The sequence below is a fragment of the Giraffa tippelskirchi genome, chromosome 13, assembly GCF_054371585.1.
Source record: "Giraffa tippelskirchi isolate mGirTip1 chromosome 13, T2T-mGirTip1v1.2.pri, whole genome shotgun sequence".
Lineage (NCBI taxonomy): Eukaryota > Metazoa > Chordata > Mammalia > Artiodactyla > Giraffidae > Giraffa > Giraffa tippelskirchi.
Genome location: NC_137287.1, coordinates 22,696,046 through 22,705,384, shown reverse-complemented (window position 1 = coordinate 22,705,384; position 9,339 = coordinate 22,696,046). Strand labels below are relative to the sequence as shown.

Here is a 9,339-nt window from a genome sequence, read left to right as displayed (position 1 = left end):
TATCAGCAGAGGAGTTGGGGTCTGCCCTTGAAGTGAGACTCCAAAACTCTACTCTTAACCATTAGGCTACATTGGCAAAGAGGTTGGAAGAGGGCATTTCAAGCCAGGTGAAATCCAGGAGTGGAAGGAATGTTGACTCCTTGAGAACAGTATCTTGTAGGACTGGAACCAGGAACTAGTTCTATCTAGGAGCACCAGCCATAAGACTGGGATACTTCTTAAAGTCAAGAGGCTAAGGAGGGTGATTCTTTGAAAGGGAATTACATGGTTAAAAAGATTAAATATTTAGAAAGATGGGTCTTATGCCAATGCAGAGGATGAAACAAATGAGCAGGAGTGTAGCTTGGGATACGGGTAAGGAGACTCCAGTGCTTAAGTTGTGCTCCCTTGATATTTTCATTGGGAGCTACCTAGGGCATTTCTTAGGAAATGGTCACATCATAATGAAAGACGGTGTTGCTGCTGCTGCTAAGTTGCTTCAGTCGTGTCTGACTCTGTGCGACCCCATAGACGGCAGCCCATCAGGCTCCGCCATCCCTGGGATTCTCCAGGCAAGAATACTGGAGTGGATTGCCATTTCCTTCTCCAGTGCATGAAAGGGAAAAGTGAAAGTGAAGTTGCTCAGTCGTGCCCGACTCTTAGTGACCCCATGGACTGTAGCCTACCAGGCTCCTCCGTCCATGGGATTTTCCAGGCAAGATTGCTAGAGTGAATTGTCATTTCCTTCTTGAGGGGACCTTCCTGACCCAGGAATTGAACCCTCATCTCCTGCATTGCAGGTGGATTCTTTACTTCTGAGCCACTGGGGAAGTCCCCATTCCATAAAATTTTATCAGTGAAATAATAAATCGTATGCAGTATACTTAGGGCTTCCCAGGTTGCACAGTGGTAAAGAACCTGCCTACTAACACAGGAGACACAAGAGTCATGGGTTCTGTCCCTGAGTGGGTAAGATCCCTTGGAGTGGGAAATGGTAAACTATTCCAGTAGTCTCACCTGGAAAATCCCGTGGACAGAGGAGCCTGGCAGGCTGCAGTCCATGGGGTCACAAAGAGTCAGATGCCACTGAGTACACGCCACACACATGTAATGTACTTAGCACAGTGCTTGGTACAGAGTAGCCACATAATACATGAAAACCTCTAGTATCCTTAAAAAAAAAAAAAAAAGATGAGGTTGTGGTTGGGAAAAGCTTTTTTTAATTACACAATTCTGTTTCTTCAGTTCACTATCTCTAGAAGTGCATGCTCAGGGCTGCTGGTATTACAGAAGTGTTTATGATTCATTATTTGTGTTGTTATAACTATGATGATATAACATTTATTGGATTTAGAAAATGACAGAGGTATAAAGAAAACAGCAGTTTGGCTCATTATTCTGAGGGAGAAAAAGCAACTAAAAGAGAAATGAAACAGGAAAGCCAGATGCCTTTTTTTTCCTTCGCCATTGTGAATTTAAAAGTTGAGTCATGGGACTTCCCTGGCGGTTCAGTGGGTAAGATTTCACCCTTCAATGAAGGGGGTGCCGGTTCAATCCCTGGTCAGGGAACTAAGATTCCACATGCCTCATGGCCAAAAAACCAAAACAGAAAACAAGAGCAATATTGTAACAAATTCAATAAAGACTTTAAAAACAGTCCACATTAAAAAAAAAAAAACTTAAAAAAAGAATAAAAGTTGAGCCCTGGTCAAGTTGAAAGCTTTTGTATTTGTTTCTAGCAAATCTTGTAGGAACAGGACTAGTCTGTAAATTACCTCAAATCATGTTCCTTATACAACTTTTTGTAACATCACCCAGGTCCTCAGTAAAGTAGCACTGGGGAAATTGGTCTTGACTGAATTAATTCTGTTGGGACTGGAGACTCAGGCAACTAACTGGCCCCAAGAATCCAGAGCCTTTTCAAAACTAACGTTATGCAATATGCAGTATCTCATTAGGATCAGCATTTGTACAACCTGGGCAGATGGAATAGAGTTCTTAGGTGATTCCATATGCTAGGAGTCCAACTGCCAGGTTCTGTGGAAGCTCTAATAGCTTCTGAGAGCTCTTTTATTATTTACTTTAAATATATTGTGTTAAGACTTTTACTACTCTTTTTAGCATCAGTAGAAACAAAATTAACCTGCTATTGTAATTTAATATACTATTTCAATCATTTTGAATTTGCATCAAAATAAATGCATAATTTTAAAAAAATTTTTGATGCAAATTCAAAATGATTGAAATGGTATATTAAACTACAATAGCAGGCTAATTTTGTTTCTACTGATGCTAAAAATAAAAGCATGGTTGGGCTTCCCTGGTGAATTAGTAAAGAATAATCGGTAAGAATCTGCCTGCAATGAAGGAGACCTGGGTTTGATCCCTGGGTTGGGGAGATCCCCTGGAGGAGGGCATGGCAATCCATTCCAGTATTCTTGCCTGGAGAATCCCCAAGGACAGGGGAGCCTGGCAGGTGATGGGTCGCAGAGTCGGACATGACTGAGCGACTAAGCACAAATACATGATTATTCAAAAGACAATAATCAAAAGATTATTCAAAAGGTCTCTGAATCACCTCAAATCATCTTCCTTATGTGGCTTTGAGTAATATCACCCAGGTCTTAGTTTTAGCTGCCAAACATTATGGTCTGGTTTAAACTCAAGAGTCTGGAAAGAAGTCTTCATGAAAGGGGAGGGCACCCTTCTTTCTCCTCTCCAGCCTGGTGGTAGCAGCAATGGTTCTGAGGAAGCTGGTTAGAATTCCAGGGGACCAGCGCAGGTCTGGTGGCCAACTGTAGAGCAATGATTTAGAATATAGGTTAGAAGCTGGTTTCGCAGTGTGGACTGACAGTAGATCAACCAGTGTGCAACACACACTGGTCCAAATGCCGCAGAGGGAGAGGGGATTGCTGGTGTCACACCACTTGGCTGAGCTATGGAATTAGCATACTTTTCTATAATAGTAAAACACCTTTCTAGGATTAGTTTACAAGGAGTTTCCATGGAAATTATATTGTTTCTTTCCTCACCGACGTGATATATTGTATGAATGGATATTCTAACATCTCAGTTTGTTTCTAAGTTTTTTTAATTGGAATTTTAACGCTTTTTAGCTGAAATTCCCACCAAATCACTTGCTGGTAGAGGATAATGCATTTTGTGATTCCCAAGTAAGGGTTCTGGGTGGGGTTAGCCAGTTTGGATTTGAATTCTAGTTCTGCCACTGTACATGCTGGATAACCTTAAACAAGACTTAACCACTCTGATCCTGTTACCTGCACTGTAAAATCAGATAATAATATTAGCACCAACCTCCCAGAGTTGTGGTGAGGCATAAAGGAACTCATTTTCTAAAATGTTTAGCTGGCAGGCAGGCTTCCATGGTAACTTAGCTGGTAAAGAATCTGCCTGCAATGCAGGAGACCCCAGTTCCATTCATGGGTCGGGAAGATCCCCTCGAAAAAGGATAAGCTACCCACTCCAGTATTCGGGCCTGGAAAATTCCATGGACAGAGAAGCCTGGGAGGCTACAGTCCATGGGATCCCAAAGAATCAGACATGACTGAGTGACTTTCATTTTCACTTAGCTGTCAGGTGTTTAATATGTATTATGTAAGTATTCTTCATGCTTTTTAGTTTATATCACTAAAATAGTGAAAACACTGTTAGTAGGAATGACTTACTAGAAAGAATATTAATAAACTTATTAGTTTTGTAGCAGCCAGTAGCCAGAATGCTGGTTAACTCTCCTGTCCCTGCCCTCCACTGAGACCTTGTGCTGGGACACATCTAGAGGGTTTGCAGTTCTGGAAGTTTCTTGCTAGCCCCCCACAGACTCCGAGGAGAAGGTGGCCACTTGGGCTTTCCTAGCTTTTCTGCCACTACCACACTGAAGCTGACAGTAGGGGAGGGCTGTCACTGTGTGCACAGTGACTGAAGTACTCACTTCAATGCAAAATTTAGGGACATACTCAGAACTCAAAATACTCAGTACTGAAGATTAAGAAGAAAAAAAAAAATCTTTTAATGCAAAATTGAAAAAAACACCAAAAAATTCCATAAGAAAAATAACAGATTTTTAAATAAAGATAGAATCAAGATTACTGACTCTTCCTTTTATCTCCCCTATAGTACCTCACAGTACTTTTAGGTTTTTATTTTGAAACAAAATTTTAAATGTCATATGAAAGTATTTATCTTGATTATTGAGTTGGTTTCCCTTTAAATATCATAGCCAAGGCAAATGTCTCACTCCTAGTCTCTATTCGGGGAAGTGGGGGACTGCGCAGTTGGCCAGGAGGAGCAAGTGGTGAAATATGTGGGAAGCCCGAGAAAGGTGGATTGGGCCCCCCTGGAGCATACAGGTTGCCAGGAATGGACAAGCTGGGGACTGGGGCTCCAGGGCCCGTGGGCGGGGAAGGGGCCAAGGCGGCGCTTACTGGGTCCTCCTGCCTGCCTGATACAGGGGTCGGAACGCGCCTTCGCGAGGTGTACGCGCGGCGGAGGCTATAAACCTGTCCGCGGGCCGCAGGCGGGGCGGTTGGGGAAAGCGTTGGAAGGAGACGCGGTGCGCGGTTGATTAGCGCCCCTCTGCGTTGAGGCGGAGGCAGTTGCCGAGGCCTCAGAGGTGAGTGTACGGACCTTGTCGCCCTTTCTTCTCTTCCCTAAACCCTCTTACTTACTATGCTCTGCTTGCCGTTGTTGTGGTTGTCGTCGGCCTTCTAGCCCAAGAGCGCTCTCCTGCTGCGCCACCCCCTCTCCACCACCCCTCCTTCTCAGAAACGCCACAAATGCACAAAAACCCGACTAGGAAATTAGAGTTAACTTCTAATTTTGTATTTTGTTTGTAACTTAGTGATTAGAAGGAAAGTTTTGGGAGGTTCAGTCAGCTTTGATTTTAATTTGACTTCAAGCAAGTGAGTTGACCTCTAAATCTCAGCTATAATGTAGGCATATCATTTTATCCATCCTATAGGATTTTTGTTTTTTAAGAAAATCAAGATAAAAGTCATCAGTTTCACTATTTTAAATTATTGGAAATCAGTGACTTTAATTACATTCATTATGTTGTGAAACTGTCACCACTAATTGCGGAACATTTTAATCCTCCCTAAAATAAACCCTGTACTCAGGAACAGTCATTCTTCAGGCTCCGCATTTCCACCCTCTGGCACCACAAATTGACTTTCTGTCTGTATGCATTTGCCAGTTCTGGAGATTTCTTATGTCAGTGGAAATAATCAATAAGCCAATTGAGAATAGGAAAAGAAACCAGTTTCAATTGAGTCAACCTGAGGACTGCAGCCTGGGAGACTGGCTTTCAGATAACTGAGGACCTGCTCCAGGGAAGCCATGGTGGTTTTCTGCATAGTTTTATATCTCATCAGAGCAAATGTTAGTGAAGGAGTGTCTGGAGGCCTCTCCTCCGGTGGCCCTCATTCTTGGTAAGGAAGGAAGCAAAGAAGACTCTAAGGTCCTACCTGCTGCAAGCAAGTTTCTTAACAATAAGCAAAGAAAGAACAGATCGGTAAGTGGTGGGACACCACCGAGCGACTGAGCACACAAGAAGAACAGAGAGAATACCTTGAGAGAGGTGGGCCATGCAAAGGGAGGCAATGGCCCTGGAAGGCTGGGGAACAGAGATTTTAAGGCAAGGTCATTTGCATAATCCAGGGGATTATCGATTGACAGACTTGATTGACAGGTGCAGGTTATATAACAAGATGCTCTACTGCGCATGTCCTTTTCATAATTCAGTCTGTTACAATTAGATGAGTGTATTCATGAAATATTTATAAGTAGTTAATGAGTCCAATGGGCACCAAAAGATTACTTTAGTACATGATGGTGTGAGGTGTGTGTGTGTGCCAGAGTAGGGAAAAGTCCCACTAGTTGGCTGATGGGTGATTTTTCTGGCCCCTTGACTATTTTGGAGTATTGATGGGGCATATTTGGTGGAGGTGGTAAATTGCCTGGTGGGATTAGGCGACCACTGGATGTTTAGCTGAAGGGGGCCACCTTTCCTTGCTCTTGGCTAACTTCCTGCCTAACAAAGAACACCAAACAAGTAGGAATACATTCCTTTAAGGTTTCACAAAAACAAAGAAAAATAGATAGAAATGTATACAAATTGTCAGTATGACCTTGGCACCAAGAAAAGGAGTCTTATCATTCAAGAAGTATCAGCACTGACATCTCAGGAAGGGAGGCATTTAATCTTTATTTTTAACAAAGACTTTTTTACTTTAGATCAATGTACCTTTTTCTTTAGTGATTAAAGCAGATGCACAAAGTTATGTTTGATAGGCTACAAACAGGCTGTTTTAGCTGGCATAAAATTCAAGTTAAATCATGTATAAGCGAGAATGACTTCTTCATAACTCAGTTTGTGAAAATTTCTTCCTTTACACGTATATAAATATAGAATCATATAATATGTGGTCTTTTGTGTTTGGCTTCTTCCACTTGACGTATTTTCAAGGTTCATGAGTTTTGTGTCATGTAACTACATTTTGGATAATACCACATTCTGTTTATCCATTCCCCGAGACTTTCAGGTTGTTTCAACTTTTTTAGTATTATGAATAATGCTACCATGAACTTTAGTGAACATGTTTTTGCATTGGTGTATGATTTCTATTCCTAGAAATTTAGGAATAAAATTGCAAGGTCATATGGTAATTATATGTTTAACTTTTTGAAGAATGGCCAAACATTTCCACAGCTGCTATACTACTTTATGTTCCCACTAGCAGTGTGTGAGAGCTCCAGTTTTCTACATTCTTTCCAATATTTATTTTCTGTTTAAAAATTAAAATATTTTAAGTTATAGCTCTTAGTGGGTGTTTGCCCATTGTGGTTTTGATTTAAATTTCCCTAATGACTATACTGAGCATCCTTTCATGTACTTGTTGACCATCTGTATAATTTCTTTTGGAGAAATGTCTATAGCTCCTTTTGCACGTTATTTTACTAGTCTGTCATTTTGTTGTTGAGTTGTAAGAGTTCTTTGTATGTTCATAATATGAAATCCTTATCCGATATATGATTTGAAAATATTCCATTCTATTACTTGTCTTTTCACATTCTTGTCCTTTGATGCTCAAAAGTTTTTGACTTGGTGAAGCTCAATTAATGTGTTTTCTTCTGGTGTCATATCTGAGAATGCATTACTGAATCCAAGTTATGAAGATTTCCTATGTTTCCTTTTGAAATTTTATTGTTTTAGCTCTTACTTTTGGGTGTTTGATCCATTTTTAAATAGTTTTTGTATATATTGTGAGGTTAGAGGCCAACTTTATTCACCTGCATTTGCCTGTTATCAGGCCCTCTCCATACTCTTGGGCAGCAATACCATAGAAATGAATATTCCTACCACATGGCTCTTAAGCAAGCAAAGTTTTTTATTTGTGTGATATTTTGCCCACAAGGGAGAAGGCAGAAAAGACTGCCCGATAACTCCACGATAAGTTTTGAGGAACAGGTTTAAAAGACAGTGTGAGGGAGGGTGCTGCAAGGTACCTGATCAGCTTGTGTTTGATTTTTTTAATTGGTTGGCATCAAGGTTGAATTTCAAGCATAATCAACCTTCTGGTTTCAACCAGTGTGGGGTCTACATGCTTTCAGTCAGCAGTTTTCATCTGGTGGGGATCTATGTCCTGCAAAAAAATCTTGGGAATGTCTGTCAGGTCTTTGGGCTTCCCTGGTGGCTCAGTGATAAAGAGTGCAGGAGCCACAGGAGACATGGGTTTGATCCCTGGGTCAGAAAGGTCCCTTGGAGGAGGACACAGCAACCCACTGCAGTATTCTTGCCTGGAGAATCCTGTGGATAGAGGAGCCAGGCAGGCTACTGTCAATTTCTCCTTTTACGTTATTAGCATTTGCCTTATATATTGAGGTGCCCCTGTGTTTGGTGCATATATAATTATAATTGCTATATCTTCTTCCTGAATTTGTCACTTAACCATTGTGTATGTCCTTCCTCTTTTCTTGTAACAGTCTTTACTTTAAGGTCTGTTTTATCTGATATGATGAGTATTGCTACTTCAGCTTTCTTTTGATCTTCATTTGCATGAAGTATCTTCTTCCTACCCATACTTTCAGTCGTATGTGTCTCTAGGTCTGAAATGTGTCTCTTATAGATAACATATATATGAGTCTTGTTCTTGTATCCATTCACCTAGTCTGTGTGTTTTGGTTGGAGCATTGAATCTATTTACCCTTAAGGTAATTATTGATATGTATGATCCTATTACCATTTATTTTATTAATTTTCCTTTGTTTTTGTAGGTCTTTCTCTTGTGTTTCCTCTCTGGAGAAGTTCCTTTAGCGTTTGTTATAAAGCTGGCTTGGTGGTGTTGAATTCTCTTTACTTGAGCTTATCTGTAGGGCTTTTGACTGCCCCATTGAATCTGAATGAGTCCCTTGCTGGGTAGAATAATCTTGGTTGCAGGTTTTTCCTTTCTTCACTTTAGGTATATCCTGCCACTCCCTTCTGGCATGCATAGTTTCTGCTGAAAGATCAGCTATTAACCTTATGGGGATTCCCTTGCCGGGTGTTTCTTGCTTTTCCCTCGCCATGTTTAATATTTTTGTGTTTAACTTTTGTTAGCTTAATTAATATGTGTCTTGGAATGTTTCTCTTTGAGTGTATCCTGTGTGGGCCTCTCTGGGCTTCCTGGTCTTGGGTGGGTATTTCCTTTCCCATGTTAGGAAATTTTTTACTGTAATCGCCTCAAATATTTTCTTATACATTTTCTTTTTCTCTTCTTCTTGGACTCCTATTTTGCAAATGTTCATGTGATTATTCTTGTCCCGAAGGTCTCTGAGACTGTTATCTCATTTGTTTTCATTCTTTTTTCTTTATTCTGCTATGCTTCAGTTATTTCCACTTTTCTACCTTCCAGCTCACTCATCCATTCTTCTGCTTCAGTTATTCTGCTATTGGTTCCTTTTATTATGTTTTTTATTTCAATTATCATGTTGTTCATTGCTGATTGTTTTTTATTTCTTCTAGGTACTTAAACATGTCTTGTATCTTCTCAATCTGTGTCTCCATTCTATTTTTCTGTGCCTCCATCTTATTTCTGAGATTTTGGATCAGCTTTACTATCTTTACTCTGAATTCTTGTTCAGGTAAATGGCCTAATTCCTCTTTATTTGTTTGGTCTTGTTTTTTGTTTTTTGTTTACCACGATCCTTCACCTACTACTGTTTCCTCTCTCTTTTCATTTTGTTTAATTTACTTTCTTTGGGGTCTCCTTTCCACAAGATCATAGTTCCTCTTACTTGTGGAGACTGCCCCCAGGGACTGGGGTTGAATTAGTGTCTTTTGAAGGCTTCCTGGTGGGGAAGACT

The 9,339-nt window shown here is 40.6% G+C and overlaps 1 protein-coding gene across 10 annotated transcripts in view; it reads left to right on the top strand.

Annotated features, from left to right (window-relative positions):
• The first annotated feature begins 4,520 nt into the window (after nucleotides 1-4,520).
• The window catches only part of LOC145531644 (phospholipid-transporting ATPase ABCA3-like), a 234,321-nt gene continuing 229,502 nt past the window's right edge, over nucleotides 4,521-9,339 (top strand). For all 10 annotated transcript variants that reach the window (XR_014072622.1, XR_014072623.1, XR_014072621.1 and 7 more), the window contains exon 1: nucleotides 4,521-4,609. The gene's annotated coding sequence lies outside the window, so the exon portion shown is untranslated. The remainder of the gene's footprint in view (nucleotides 4,610-9,339) is intronic.